This window comes from Rana temporaria, chromosome 7 (genome assembly GCF_905171775.1).
Source record: "Rana temporaria chromosome 7, aRanTem1.1, whole genome shotgun sequence".
Lineage (NCBI taxonomy): Eukaryota > Metazoa > Chordata > Amphibia > Anura > Ranidae > Rana > Rana temporaria.
The window spans coordinates 26,471,968-26,488,876 of record NC_053495.1 but is presented as its reverse complement, the minus strand read 5'-3'; the positions used below and the strand labels follow the sequence as shown (position 1 = coordinate 26,488,876).

The 16,909-nt window shown below is 40.4% G+C and overlaps 1 protein-coding gene across 1 annotated transcript in view; it reads left to right on the top strand.

The window, feature by feature from the left end:
- Positions 1 to 16,909, top strand: part of CFAP20DC (CFAP20 domain containing) — a 306,201-nt gene that overhangs the window by 204,357 nt on the left and 84,935 nt on the right. The window lies entirely within an intron of this gene.

Genomic DNA, 16,909 nt, shown 5'->3' with positions numbered 1-16,909 from the left:
TCTGAGACTTTGGGGATTTGGGATGCTAGGACTGAAGTGGTTAAAATATCACATTCACCAAAAATGTGAAATGGGGGCTGTAAAGAGTCAAACCTCATTATACTCTCTGCTTTTGAGCGGAAACTTTCATATACTGTTTGATAGAAATACAGCCACTATAATATAGATGGGATAATAAGTCAGAATCTGTCAAACTGGCCTGAACCAGGACACAGCAGAGCGCACACTAAGGGGCCTACTTACAGAGTTTATTTGTAACATCGGGACTGGAGGCACAGCAGTTTAACTTTGCTGAAGATTGCAGACAAGATGGAAAAGCAGCACGCTTGCTAGGCATTCTATCTGTTAAATGAGTACATCCAGTTTTTATACCCCCTCTTCTAATATACCACTGGCAGTCGTAACATATTAGTGATATCTTATATTAAGCTTCAGAAAACATGGAAAATGTCTTCCTGTGCGGGATTTCTGTCATGAAATTGAAAAGTGCTCAGCAGTCTACTGTGTGATGTCCAGCCATATGTGGCATACTAAAGCAATAGAGTCTGAGTGATACTGATGATGGTCATGTGGTATAGAGGTTAGCCAGAGTGCCGTTAAAAGTGCCTCTGAGGCCTCGTACACACGACCGAGGAACTCGATGGGCGAAACACATCGTTTTGCTCGTCGAGTTCCTTGTTAGGCTGTCGAGGATCTCGGCGAGCCAAATTTCTCCATTGCCGTCGAGGAAAAAGAAGACATGCTCTCTTTTTGGCTTGACGAGATCCTCAACAGTTTCCTCGTCGAAAATGTACACACGACCAGTTTTCTCGGCAAAAAAAAAAACAGCAAGTTTCTTGCTGTTTTTTGCCGAGAAACTCGGTCGTGTGTACGAGGCTTGAGGATCAGAAACATATCTCACAGACAGTTTTTTTTTTATGTGATTCTGTAAGGAAAAGGAAAAAACATTTCTACTCCTCTACTGCTCATGTGGGCACCTGACGGAGGTGTCCATGCCTTAAACCACATACAATGGAGGAACTCAAGTACTTCACAGTCAATGGGACAATCCTGAAATACAGATGAGTCCTCAGCAGGAAGCGAAGTGCTGCATGGCGTAAAGGCCAGCCCTGATAACGGTAGGGCGCCTTGGGTACAGATATAGAGAATTAAAGTGGGAGGTCCTGCGTGAAAGGACTAAATTGGTTTCATTTTTAATTTATTAATTTATATATAAGTATTACAAGAATTTACCCTATGCAAAACAGGTGTTTAGATGTGTAGCATTACCCCCGGAGGAGCTGCTGGTTTAGATTTGGGTTTTGCACGTTACCTCTAAGTTCGTTGTCCAGTGAAATAAGTCTGTAGAAATTGCAATGTCCACACAAGATGTAAAACCTTCAACTGTTTTTATTTATTTTTGCTGCATAAAACTTGTGAAGGAAGTAGAGAGTATAGAGAGAAGGGGAAGGTTCAGGTACGCAGTACAGAATGAACGAAAAGTATCTAAAGTTCCAGTATTCACCACTCACTCCTGAGTGGGTATTGCTCACTGGATAGACCCCTTACATGTGGCCTAGCAGCCGGAATGTCAGGGAATCCTCTGCCACAGGATTTAAGTCCCAAACTTCCTGCCTTACAACACAAGAGCCTTTAAGCCGATCCGGCGAACTGTAAGACAAATTGAGTAGTGGATCCCTTTCATAACAAGGTCACCAGACATCAGCTTGCCTTGCTTGGTCTCCTCCAGGGAAGGTCCTCCCCCGGTTTCCTTCATTAAGCAGCTTTCCCCCCCACTTGATGAACAGCTTGGGATCCCTTTTAGAATCATAGGCCCCAGCCGGGCCTACTCGATAGGAGTACAGTCTCAGACCAACGTGGTCCTGGGCCTGAAATCACACACACGTGCCTCGCGCCAGGAGGGCCATGAGGCGAAGGACCCCGAAAACTGAGTCTGCCTCTTAAGTATCCCCTCCCAGCATGCACAGAGGGGCACCACTCCCACTGGGCTGCTGCCGAGAAGGGTTACTCAACACACCATGGTTCACCTGAGTTCCAACATGGGCCTGAAGTGGTAACGCCACCTACAGGCAACAGGGGAAAACTTCTATCAAGTACAACCATAGCCAGAATAGAGGCTAATTTCCATGAAATTAGTAAAGTCTGAGCCCAACTATTGGCTCAGACACCCCCTAAATTTATAATAGCGCCCCAGTCATTGGGAGAGGGGGCTACAGATGCAAACATCTACATATACTTTCAGGGTACAATGTATACCATCCTTTAATCCCATATCTTACCTAGAAGTAAAGAGAAGAAGCACTCACATTGCCACATCCGTAAATAATTTGTGAAGCTACAGAAAATGGTCCCAAGGGGTGACCCAAGGTCGGACTTTGAAGGCACAGTAAACAATGAGGAATAATGAAAAGCAATAACATTTATTAGGAATAATGAGAAACAATAACAGTTTCGCTTTTAAGCTTCCCCATTGTGGGGAGGAGCTACCAACACCACTGGGGGACCCCAGAATGGGTGGATCGGGGTCACTGTGTGCAAAACGAACTGCACAGTGGAGGTAAGTATGACATATTTGTTATTTAAAAAAAAAAGGTATCAGCATACCAAGACATTTTGGACAATTTCATGCTCCCAACTTTGTGGGAACAGTTTGGGGATGGTCTCTTCTTGTTCCATCATGACTGCGCATATATAGCCAATCTTCCAAAATAACTTTCAAAAATACAAATCAATACAGAACACTGACTATATGAAACAAATTCCAAAAATGATTCGTTCTATCGTAACAAATATGATGAATCAAAAGGATTTACTTAAAGGGGTTGTAAAGACAAAAATATTTTCCTCTTAAATTAAAGTCTGACAGTAGCTGATAAAGTAAAAAGTAATGTTTTGCATTATAACTAGTTTGGTACCTGTTGAAATCGAGCTGTTTTATTCACCTCCAGCACTCCTGAATCATTATTCTCACTGACTTCCTGGTTTGCGTTGTGCATTTATTTTTGATACATCACGGCCTAATGGGAACTACAGTTCCCATTAGGCTTAGCCTCCATGCCTGTGAGGGATAAGAGAGCATCTTCACGCAGGGCTGTAGTCATAGGGAGGGGGTGAGCACATTCTGCTTTCCACCATGCAAAACGGCTCAGATGCTGGTGGAAAGCAAGAAGAGGAGTGACAGGAAATTGCATTTTCAAACCTGGATTACTGTATTTTGGAGGTCAAAAGGAAAAACGAGGTAAGTGATATTTAAATGCTCTAGCTTACAGCAATCAATTGATCTAATAAAAAACGAACCTTTAGTGTTCCTTTAATGAATGAATCTGAAATGAAACTAAACAAATTTTTCCATAGTGCACATTTCTATCTACTAGTATACAACACAGTTACATCCTGAAATATGGAGACATTTACCCAACTTGTGTAAAGTTTTCTTAGTTTCTATGAAAACAATATGATCAGTAATGGAGAGGTGGGCCAAGAAGAACCAAAAAATCCTCCTTTTAACTCGTATAAAGTACATTGCCTTCATTAAAAAATAAAACAGAATCCTCCGAGACTTTCACAGTCCAGACATTTTTTTACAAAGAGCTGATACATAATTATCTTCATTGTTTGGCTGTTGAGATGTTGACTATTTCTGCCGCTGACCTCCAAGCAGTAATGTTCAAGTATCTCCATAGTCTTAATAGCTGCATACCCATGAGCACTACTTTTGGTTTTAGACATTCATCCATAACTCCCTATTGCACAGCACCGTTAACATACTTGCAAAACTGCATAAAACTGATATTTCCTTACAGCTTCGTAAACTTTAAGGGTCATTTGCCGTGCAATGTTTTATTCATGATTTAATAGTGTTCTTTGTTGAGTTCAATTTTGTTTATTTTATTTACAAAACAAAGTGTGGCCCTTTGGGTAATATTGCTACCACACAGATAGTTGAGCAATTAAACTTTTACACACGTATAGCTGTCTTCAAACAATTCAGAATTAATTATTTCAGGCGGGCGGAATGCAGGCGTCCTTATATTAATCTTTAAACTGCAAGATACATGCCTTGTGTAACGAGATTTGTCACTGCAGCAAAAGTTTAATAGATTAATAAAAATGTCTTATTGGAATGTGAGATACATGAATCCTAGATAAGGCTTTAATTAGCACAGCGGGGTTCTGTGGGGGAAATACTAAGTTGAGTCCCATATTGTAATACACGAGCCATATAAACAACTGTAAAAATATTTATTTATAATAGCCCCCATCTTCATTATATTTGAACGCCATGTTCTGATGACAGAGTGTGATTTATATGTATTAATTTAAAGGGGGTGTAATCCCTTACTTATACCCAGTGAAGTGAACAGCCTCAGATGATACACAGGGATGTAAAAATATCCCTACATAGGTTTTACATGTATATCTGCTGTCTTCAGTTTGCTATATTCTTTCAAATTCTAACATCGGGTTATAATTTTTATTTCCTCATTCATCAGTGGGAGGGGAGTTTTGGCTTACACTGGGAGTCAGCTGATTGGAGGAAAGGTACACACCCCCCTTCACATAGGCAGAAGAATGAAGATACTTTCAGAGCGGTGCTGTGACAAGACAAGCTCTCTGCTACTCTATTTATAGCAACCTCCCACGACACACATTTCCTGCTGTTTTTTTCTCCCGTCTCAAAGAAATTTTTAGAAGTTATCATGCTGATAACAGAGGAAGGAAAAATAAGAAACGCACTGGACTTAGGGCTTTGAAGAGAGATAAGAAAACACTGCAGATATGTGGGCATAGGTCAAATTTCATGAATCGGGTTTACATCCACTTTAAACACTGACATTTAGCCATTCCTATGCCCTTTTATACTGTGTCCACCCACTGTCTGTGTAAAGGTATCGATTAGAGGTGCACCGAATGGAAGTTTTGATGCCAAAACCAAAACCGGAAATGTAGAATGCACTTAGCCGAATTACAGTTTTCATATATATATATATATATATATATATATATATATATATATATATATATACAATTGTATTATATTCAACTTTTTAATTAATATCATGAATTTAAATGAATATGAATTTATTGTCGTCCATTATCGGCACCCTTAGCACAAGATGTATGTCTTCACAATGGTTGCGCTTCGGTGGTGTTAAAAATCCAGCTTGCTGCATTATTAGTCAGTAAAAAAAAGCACCTCCCCGTTGAAAAGCATTGAAAATGCAGCAAGAATGCATCAATAACGCATCAATAATGCACCCATGTTACCTTTTTTATGCGTTATTTGAGTCACATGACCTATGAAAAACACACCATAAGCAAAATCGCGTGCATTTTCGGTACCATTATTCTCTCTTATCGGCAAAATGCAGATAACACAATTTTTGTCCGATATGTTTCAGGAGCTGAAATTTCGGTGCATCTCTAGTATTGATATTAGCAGACCGCCCAATGATCCAGAGGCCTCTGAACACACAGCCAGCGCTGAGGACTTCTAACAGTCCAGATCCATGTGCCAAAGGCACCCTCCAACAGGATCATCCCACAACTATTCTTGCTAGCAGCCCTGATGAAGGGGGAGTCTTTAGTCCCCGAAACACGTTGGCCTCTTTTTATTGCTGAAACTTTAAAAAAAATGATTAACCTCTTTGATCACCGGGCGCTCCTTTATCCTCATTTCTTGTACATTACAGGCAGAGTCGACCGTAAGGACGCACACCGTGGTAGTCCAAGCCCCAACAGGGCTCATCGCCACCTTTTTCCAAACTGGGCACAGACGAATTCTTTACCTCTGCCCACACCCTACCAATCTACAACACTGACTGATAGTCAGTCGAGTGCGATCTACACCCATTATTCTCAACCAGTGTATCATATTATCAGTGATCACTGTAATAATGTCAAATTCTTCCGTAATTTGATTTGGTGTAACAAACCTGCTAGAGTTAAAGGGGTTGTAAAACCTCAAGGTTTTTCACTTTAATGCATATGCATTAAGGTGAAAAACCTTCCCTTTTACTTACCTGAAACTGGTCTTTCCAGCAACATGGATGAACACACCCTCTCCAGCCAATGTCTTGGGTCCTGATTGGATCGATTGATAGCAGCACAGCCATTGGCTCCCACTGTTGTTAATCAAATTAAATAATGTGGGAGCCAGGGGACCGAGACGTGGGGGCCGAGTCCTGCTGTCTCTGTCAATAGATGCAGCAGCAGGACACGGGAGCGCACCCGCATGAGTGCCTCGAGGGATAGTGGCTCTTCAACGGGGCACTCAAGAAGAGGAGGAGCCAGGAGCGCTGCTGAGGGACCCCAGAATAGGAGGATCAGGGCCATTCTGTGCAAAACCAGCTGCACAGAGGAGGTAAATATGACATGTTTGCTTGTTTTTTTTTAAATATATCCTTTAAATATGAATATTTACAACAAACAAATGATCAAGGGGGCTTATTGGCACCAAATCCCTGGGCATATTTTCTGACAGCCCAACTCCAACATCTTGCAGGTTGGGAAAGTGGTATGCATATATCCATACCTCCCAACTGTCCCTGATTTTGAGGGACTGTCCCTGATTTGGAGCAATGTTCCTCTGTTCCTCATTCTCCTCATGTGTCCCTCATTTTGGTATGATCTATACAGATGTATATAAAATGCACTTTTTATCTATCAAAAAGTGTTTCCCAGCACTAAACTTTCATCTGATTTCTAAATTGCTGCATTTGTAAATTCCAAAAGCCAATATATATATCCTCTTTTAACATACTTACTTTTTTATTTCATAAGTTCATTCCTCTGTTGGCCTTTGATTCCTCTATTCCACCTTTCAATCAACATACCTATCCCACATTCTACTTGAGATATAAGGTCTGGCAGTCCACTAAAACAATACTGGGAATTAAGGGGTATACTAGCTTCACACCGTTATGGTCACATTTTTCGAATGGGAAACAGTTGCAATTGACTACAAAGCCAAAAGGTTGAAATGTTAAATGAAAACGTTTTGAGGCATGTCTGTGAGGCCTCGTACACACGACCGAGGAACTCGGCGGGCGAAACACATCGTTTTCCTCGTCGAGTTCTTGTTAGGCTTGTCGAGGAACTCGATGAGCCAATTTTCTCCATTCCCTTTGAGGAAAAAGAGAACATGCGCTCTTTTTGGCTCGACGAGTTCCTCGACAGTTTCCTCGATGAAAAATGTACACACGACCGGTTCCCTCTGCAAAAAATCTCTCCCACCAAGTTTCTTGATGGATTCTGCCGACGAAAACGGTCGCGTGTACGAGGCCTCGTTGTTTTTTCTACACAATTAAACAATTGAATAAACATTTTCCAAGAGTGGTGATTCCATACATTTTGCCAGGGGTTGTATACTGGAATTTGTATTTTTTTATATTTTATATACTACTAATGGCAGCGATCAGCGACTTATAATGTGACAGTGTGTCCGTATATCTGACACTAACTGATGTTGGGGGAACCGATTAACTACCACTGACATTACCAGTGACAATATTTTTTTTTAATTCAGATTTTATTTTGAAATGTTCATATCAAACATACGGTAAAAAAAAAAGGAAAAAGGAAACATGCAAAAACAAAAAACAAAAACAATAATTTGAACAAAAATCAGTTTAACTAACAAAGGATTAACACCTACAATAAATCTGATTCATTATGATCTACAGTAGTTTTCTAAAGGTATTCAACGATATAAAAATAGTCTAAATAAAAAAATGTATAACAGTATACTTATATATACTTTTTCTTCTTTCTCTTTTTTTTCTCTTTTTCTTTCTTCTTTTTCTTCTTTTTTTTCTCTTTTTTTTCTCTCTTTTTCTCTTCTTTCTCTTTTTTTTTTTCCTTTTTTTTTTTCCTTTTTACAAGAGGTTGTATATCCCATAGTTTGTAGGCACAATAACTTACACGCAAACCAGTCAATGTAAACTTATTAGGAATTTTTTATTTACAACATGTAGCAGAATACATTTTGGACACAATTTTAAGAAATACTATTTTTTTGTTTTATAGCAGAAAGTAAAAAATATATTTTTTAAATTTATGTTACAAAAAATAAAAAACCCAATGGTGATCGATTACCACCAAAAGAAAGCTATATTTGTGTGCAAACATTTTTATAAATTTTGTTTGGGCACAGCGTTGTATGACTGCGCAGTTACCAGTTAATATAGTGCAGTACTGAATAGCAAACGATGGCCTGAGTGATCGTGAAGAGGGTAAAACCTTCCGGAGGTCAATTGGTTAAGGTAACTCCAAATGTGCTGATAGAAAACACGCCGTAGTTTCCCTTCATTACTTACGGAGTTGTACAGTAACTGTGGGAAAGTACACAAGCGGCTTTGCTCTGACAACTTGTGCTTCCATGTAAATTTCCCAATTTAGTTTATTTGTTTAATTTGCAAATATTATCTCAGCCACCGAACACGTTACCGCGGATAGGATAATGATTTTTGGCATTCACCGCAGGTCTTTTACTTTATAGTTAAACAAAAAGTGATTCGTTTTTCCGGCAGACATATCCACCCAGCTTATTCCAAATCTTTTCTTCATTCCAGCAGCCTGTCTATTGAGTTATTTTTAGTCCATAATAGAACTGCATAAATCTTCTCAAAACAGCTCATGTAACAGTGTAAGGAATGTGTGAAAATTTGAGCTCTTGAAACATTAAAGCAGCATAAAAAGCTCAGATAGAAAATAATGACACACGGATGATCTTTCTTCATTCCAAGTAGGATCTAAAGAATTTAACAACTCGTAGGGATTCGAGAATTCGTCTTTAACGTCTTAGAGAGATGTCCGTGTACAACCCGGATCATTTCCATTTTTTTCCCGTGTGCAGCTTTGCAGAGAATCAGATGGAATCGCACATGCTGGATAATGAACACAAAAGTTCAGAAGGTTTCGAAATCTTCATGCATTTGTAGCAGGTAACCATTTGGGAGCCAACAGTTTTTGGCCTACAGCATTGAGATTCCCAAATGTGTGTAAGCAGCCAAGCCTGAAAGATGTTTCATAAAACATAAAGACATTTGAAAACTATGAAAAGTAACATTTCTAGTATTAATTTTGGACTCCAGGCACACAGTTAGTTAAATATGTGCATGGTAACCTGCCAAAGGGTTTGCAATTGTGTATAGCAAGTCCTGTGGTTACACACCTCTACCACACTATACAGCAAGGCAAGAGACACACTTATCTCCAGGTTCATCAATCTAGCTTTTGTGTCACCTACACACCTCCAGCTATTCATTGGGCAATGAGCCAGTATTCATATCCCTGTCCATTATTTAGGGTGTTGATCCAGTAAGGCCGGCCATACACGGAGCGTATTTCTTTCCTACAACCAGGAAAGAAATGCACTTGATTCCCCCACCAACAGTGTTCATGCTTACTGCCAATGAGCCAATAAGTTGAGAGAAGGGGTAGGGCTGAGCCATGGCTCTGTGTGTGAATGTCCCCATTGCAAGCTGCTTGTCGTAGGGGCACTTGGCAGGAGGGAGGGGCCGAGAGCGCCGGCAAGGGCCCCAGGAAGAGGAGCATTAGGGATGCTCTGTGCGAAACCACTGCACCGAGCAGGTGAGTATTACATGTTTGTTTTAAAAAAAGAAAGCCTTTAATATCACTCTATTTTTTTTATTATTAAGGCAATAAACATGTTATACTTACCTGCTCTTTGCAATGGCATTGTACAGAGTGGCCCCAAACCTCCTCTTCCCTGGTCCCCCGTAAGTGCTCTGGGCTCCCCCTCTTCTCTGTGTACCACCATAGGAAGCCAATGGGGGCACACCTGCTTGCTCATCCCCAAGCTGGGTTGTGTGCATCTGTTAACACACACACAGGGTAGCTGAGCCCTGCCCCAGTTTACGGGATTTGATTGACAGCATGGCTCCTGCTGCTGCCTCTGTAAGACAAGAGAAAGCCATTGTAGATGGGCACAGTGATGGATCGAAATCAGGCTCAGTTGAGTATACAAGGGGGTGAGGGGATGATACGAATACAGGGATTTTTTTTTTTACCCAAATGCAGGGAATGCAGTAAAGTGGATGTAAACCCGATTCATGAAATTTGAGCTGGGCATATATATTTATATATATGGCTTTTATTTTTTCGCGCAGATAATGGGGAGCGTTCCCATAGATACATCTATGCGTTAGGCAGAGTGCTTTAAAAACAATTCTGTCTTTTACTGGCAACCAATGAAGGGTTCTCAGTGAAGGTGAGATTGATTCCCATGGTTTTTTTCCCAGTCACAAGTCTGGCGGCCGTATTTTGAACGACTTGCAGACGAGCGATTTGGTACTTTGGGAGTCCGAGGTAAAGGGCGTTTGCATAGTCCAATCTGGAGTTTACAATCGCTCCCACCACGGCCGATATGTCTTCTTTGGGAATAAAAGGAGTAAGTTTGTGGAGTAGGCGCAGCAGATGGTGAGATCCGCTGACTACTGACCCTATTTGTGCGTCCAATGTCATGTGAGAGTCGAAGATGACCCCGAGACTTTTGACTTTGGCGCTAGGGGTGATGATTTTGCCCAGAATGGGCGGGGGTATCCAAGTTGTTGCAGGTTGATTCATACGCTTGGCGTGAAACAGGAGAAGTTCTGTTTTCGCTCCGTTGAGTTTAAGATAACTCTTCGTCATCCAGTTCTCTATCAAAGAGAGGCATGTCTCTAGATTGAGGTGATGATCCTTTTTGTTGCAAATGCGGAAATACAGTTGCGTGTCGTCTGCATATGAGTGATAAAGTAGTTTTTGGTTACTAATAATTTCAAAAAGAGGACGGAGATAGTTGTTAAACAGCACCAGCGACAGAGGCGATCCTTGAGGGACTCCGTACGATACCGTGCGTTTCTCAGAAGTGAACGGTCCCAATTTCACTATTTGTGATCGGTTTTCCAAAAAAGAGGAGAACCAAGATAAATCATCTTCTGCGACTCTGGCTACTTCAGCTAGCCGAGTTAGTAACAGTTTGTGGTGTACCGTGTCGAAGGCTGCGCTTAGGTCCAACAGAACCAGAAGACAAGATTCTCCTTCGTCTGCGGCCTCGAGAGCGTCGTCCCATATTTTGAGCAATGCTGTTTCCATCCCGTGTCCGGGACGGAAACCCGATTGAAATGGATCAAGTAGATTATGGGTATCTAGATGCTGTTGCAGCTGTTGTACCACTACTTTTTCCATTACCTTGGAGAGAACGTTCAGGCCTGGAAAGATGAGGTAAGTGAAGGAGGACTGCACTAAGGTAAAGAAAGATATTTAGGGGAAAAAATGTACCTTTACAACCCCTTTGATACATGGCTGTGTCAACATCATTGGTCATGTGGAAAAAAAAAAAAAGCTTTTGCAATTTTCAAAAGTATATATAACATTTTGAAAGAGGGTTAGTTCAAAGCTAAATAGTCTGATTCTATATGTCCGGCTCTGGACCATTGCAGATAAAATTAATCAAAAGTTTGCTATGCTTTTATAGCCTGTAGATTTTTTTTATAGTTTCAGTCCCAGTGCTGTACATGGCCTTTTCGGATCTACATCTGTCTAGCACTGTAGTACACCTTGATTGGTGTTTAAACACTAGAGGCTTTTGTGTACTGTTCTCCAGACGTTTTAGAAGAGTCGTCATTTTCTCACAAAGGCACACTTCAGAAGTGGAGCTGTATGGTGCTGTCACACACTTAGCTTTCACAGATGAAAGTCAACTGAATTATTTTTATTATGCTACTTTGGAGATGGAGAGTCTCTGTTCACAATTGAAACTAGCAAAATTTAATGATGATCTAATACTCAATACATTCTTTAAAAAAAAAAAAAAAAAATTCTCTGAATCCTTGCTGAGTAGGGGAGTCTGGCAGATCCTGAATCTGTTCAGCTGGACATTTCCATGCAAATTGTATCAGCTGCCAAGGTAAATGTTTGATGTAGCCTCTGGCGTGCGGGCCTAAATTAAACAGACACTATCATTTGGATAATGAAAATTTCTAAAATGTAATATATACAGAGTACAAAAGACACTTACTGTACAATTCTACTTCAATAAAAAATCTGTAGTTACTGATACATTTATCAAATAGATCTGCATGTGATAACACCAAGGATTGGGAATAACCCCGAATGTACTGTTTTGTTAAAGCCCAACTCCAGCCAGGTGTGTTTTATTCTTTTAATCACTTCACTACCAGGCCAATTCTGCATGGGTCATGCAGAGTTCATTGACATGTGTACGTGACTTGCAGTAAACCTCCTTCTGACCTGCATTTAATCTTCTTCAAACTAAATTTGCATTCCTGTAGAATAGGGATGAGCTGAACACCCCCCGGTTCAGTTCGCACCAGAACTTGTGAACAGACAAAAAATTAGTGCGAACACCGTTATGCCGCGTAATCACGATTGGAATTTCCGACTTCTTCTATAGGAAATTACGACCGTGTGTATGCCCCATCGGAGAAATTCCATCGGAAATTCCGATGAATTCCATCGGAGTTTAAATATAGAACATGTTTTATTTTACTCCGATGGAATTCGTCGGAATTCCGACAAGCTTTTGGTCGGGCAAAAGCCGATTGTGTGTATGCGGCATGAAAGTCTATGGGACACGAAAGTGAAAATTCAAAAAGTGATAATTTTAAAGGCTTATATGCAAGTTATTGCCATAAAAAGTGTTTGGGACAGGGCTGTCTTAATGAGAGGGCACACCTGGGCACTGCCCAGGGGCCCCAGCTGCATGGGGGCCCCTGCCCTTTCCCCCAAAGCAGCTGGTCCTTGAGCCCAGGCTCTACATCCCAGATATCCCCCCAGCACTCTGACCCCTCTACACCCCAGATTTCCCCCCAGCACTCTGACCCCTCTACACCCCAGATATCCCCCCAGCACTCTGGCCCCTCTACACACCAGATATCCCCCCAGCACTCTGGCCCCTTTACACCCCAGATATCCCCCCAGCACTCTGGCCCCTCTACACCCCAGATATCCCCCCAGCATTCTGGCCCCTCTACACCCCAGATATCCCCCCAGAACTCTGGCCCCTCTACACCCCAGATATCCCCCCAGCAGAAGACTATGTGACAGAGTGGCAAATCAGGGACAGAGTGTTATCACCCAATAGCAGAAAATGCCTAGACAAGGACCTTCATGGCAGAATCACCAGGTAATGACAGTTGCAGATATAAAGATTGAAAATAGCTTTTGAAATTAAGTTAAAGTGGTAGTAAACCCTTTTGTGTCATTTTTACCAACAGATCACCTTAAAGCTGACTTGTAGGTAAAATGAATATCTCCTAAATGTGCCCAGTTTGGGAGATATTGCAGCAAACAGCAGCCAGTGATGTCACCAGCGCATGCGCTCTGAAGAAATGGCATACCCGTGCTGTTCCTTCAGAGCTCTGTGCCATGCCCGGGGCTCCTACAGGCATTCCCGGGAGCAACGTCATTGCAGCTTCGGTCAATCAAACAGCCTCGCAAACTTTGACAGGATGCCACTGAATGGATCTGTTCTAAAGGTAAGTTTAATATAATGTGCTAGCATCCAGTGCATACTAGCATATTATGGCTTAAACCTGCAGGCCACATGCAGAAAAATAATGCATGATAGAACAGCCTCATTTTTACATGTACATAATCCACAAAATAAACTATAATGGGGCCTCAGAGGTGGGGTTGACCAGATTGAGAACTCCACATGTAATAGAATCAATAAAAGCACCAAAATAACATCCAAAGCCTTTAAGTGATTCCAAAAAAAAGTCACAGGCAGCCAACTCTGTTTTTGGCTCCTCCTGAAACGCGTTGGCTGCCTTTCATAGAAGCAATAAAAGGATATGGACGCCTAAGATGTGTTTTTTTGTGCACTTCTTAGTTTTATTATAGGAAATAAAATCATGATTTTATTCTAACTCTGCCCCAGACACAAAAATGTGTTTGGAGCAGGGCTTTAAGATTTTTTATTTTTTTGTGCTTGCAGTATAATAAATAACTGTTGTCTGAATGAAAGAGGGTGCTATTTGATGCAACAATGGCCATTGGATTACTGTGAATAGCGTACCTGTAATGATCTGCACTAATAATAATAAGCAAGGGACTGCTGTATCTAATAATGTTGTAGGATGTCAGCAGGTTTCCCCCAATTAGTGCTTCCTACACACTCTTCCTACTGTTGGGCTGATACATGAAAAGCAAATAAATAAAAAATCATAACAATAGTAACATATCTCCCAGTTGTCCTTCATCTCTAGGAACTCTTTTGAAACTAAATCCCTCTACCCCTTTTCTGCTTTGAATGTCTCTCTGTTAGATTTGATGTACCACTCTGTATAAATACAGGCATTAGTTAACTGCAGAAAGGGTTTCGATTGCACAAAACTTTTCATCTAAACTTCAAATAACTGTATTGATTATTTGCCCTTCTAGTATAAAGAAAAAAAAAAGAACTAAAGGGCTACAATTCGCCAGCATCAGGATCGCTAATAAACTTCTTTCCTTTTTGTGTTAGGACAAAAAGGCAAGAAGTGCCCACAGGAAATAGTATTTATCAATTAAGCCCCCTTTCACACTTGTACGACTTCAAAGTCGCGCGATTTTACCGCGATTTCGCGGCCGCGATTTTACCACGATTTTGCCGCGATTCGTGGTCGCGATTTCAATGAATGCCTGTGTAAGTGGCATCAAAATCGGACCAAAATAGTGCAAGGACTACTTTGAAGTCGGCACTACTTAAAGTCGTGCCAGTATGAATGGTAGCCATTGAAAATAATGGAGAATGACTTGTCATACGATTTTGCAGTCCAAAATCGTGAGACAAGTCGTATAAGTGTGAAAGGGGACTAAGGTGTATGGGTTTATTCATATGGGCAAAGGGAGCCGTACACCATGAAGGTGTTTGTAGATAGCCACCCAAACAAATCGAATACAGGCTGCATCTGTATAATGCCCTGCCATTGTGCAAAAAATAGGTAAATGGTACACAGGGTTCTCAAGGATGCACGAGGGGCTTCAGAATATCAGTTCTGAGCAGAGAAAACAGTTTTTTCAGTTTACTCCAGGACTGCTAAATCCCAGATTGAGTTCTGGAGTTCCGGGTTCTGGGCACCTATGTGGCAAATGAGGTTTAATATTGATAAATGTAAAGTTATGCACTTAGGGACTAAGAATATGCATGCATCATACATACTAGGGGGGGTAAAACTGGGGGAATCAAAGGTGGAGAAGGATCTGGGTGTTCTGGTAGGTCATAAGCTTAATAACAGCATGCAGTGCTGGGAGGTATATAATAAGGCATTGGGCAAAGTGAAAATGGTGGCGCAGAACAAGAATGTAGATCAGGAAAGTTAGATATCAATGTAGATCAGGAAAGTTAGACATCAATGTAGATCAGGAAAGTTAGATATCAATGTAGATCAGGAAAGTTAGACATCAATGTAGATCAGGAAAGTTAGACATCAATGTAGATCAGGAAAGTTAGATATCAATGTAGATCAGGAAAGTTAGATATCAATGTAGATCAGGAAAGTTAGATATCAATGTAGATCAGGAAAGTTAGATATCAATGTACATCAGGAAAGTTAGACATCAATGTACATCAGGAAAGTTAGATATCAATGTAGATCAGGAAAGTTAGATATCAATGTAGATCAGGAAAGTTAGATATCAATGTAGATCAGGAAAGTTAGATATCAATGTAGATCAGGAAAGTTAGATATCAATGTACATCAGGAAAGTTAGACATCAATGTACATCAGGAAAGTTAGATATCAATGTAGATCAGGAAAGTTAGACATCAATGTAGATCAGGAAAGTTAGATATCAATGTAGATCAGGAAAGTTAGACATCAATGTAGATCAGGAAAGTTAGACATCAATGTAGATCAGGAAAGTTAGATATCAATGTAGATCAGGAAAGTTAGATATCAATGTAGATCAGGAAAGTTAGATATCAATGTAGATCAGGAAAGTTAGATATCAATGTACATCAGGAAAGTTAGATATCAATGTACATCAGGAAAGTTAGATATCAATGTAGATCAGGAAAGTTAGACATCAATGTACATCAGGAAAGTTAGATATCAATGTACATCAGGAAAGTTAGATATCAATGTAGATCAGGAAAGTTAGACATCAATGTAGATCAGGAAAGTTAGACATCAATGTACATCAGGAAAGTTAGATATCAATGTAGATCCGGAAAGTTAGACATCAATGTAGATCAGGAAAGTTAGACATCAGTGTAGATCAGGAAAGTTAGATATCAATGTAGATCAGGAAAGTTAGATATCAATGTAGATCAGGAAAGTTAGACATCAATGTAGATCAGGAAAGTTAGATATCAATGTAGATCAGGAAAGTTAGACATCAATGTAGATCAGGAAAGTTAGACATCAGTGTAGATCAGGAAAGTTAGATATCAATGTAGATCAGGAAAGTTAGATATCAATGTAGATCAGGAAAGTTAGACATCAGTGTAGATCAGGAAAGTTAGATATCAATGTAGATCAGGAAAGTTAGATATCAATGTAGATCAGGAAAGTTAGATATAAATGTAGATCAGGAACGTTAGACATCAATGTAGATCAGGAAAGTTAGACATCAATGTAGATCAGGAAAGTTAGATATCAATGTAGATCAGGAAAGTTAGACATCAATGTAGATCAGGAAAGTTAGACATAATTTATTAGGGCCTTTTTGCATAAATTCTCCAAGCTATTGATTCAAAAGTGGAAAAAAGAAGTATGGACAGCCGCACTCCAAAAAACCTTGATGGTTGTCTTTTATTTAAAAAGGAAAAATGCACTACAAAACACAGCACAAAATACAGGGATAAACAGCTGACGCGTTTCGCGCTATTAGTTAGTGCTTATTCATAGCCAGCACCCTTGATTTCCTGAGACGACACTGATCATCCTAACACAAT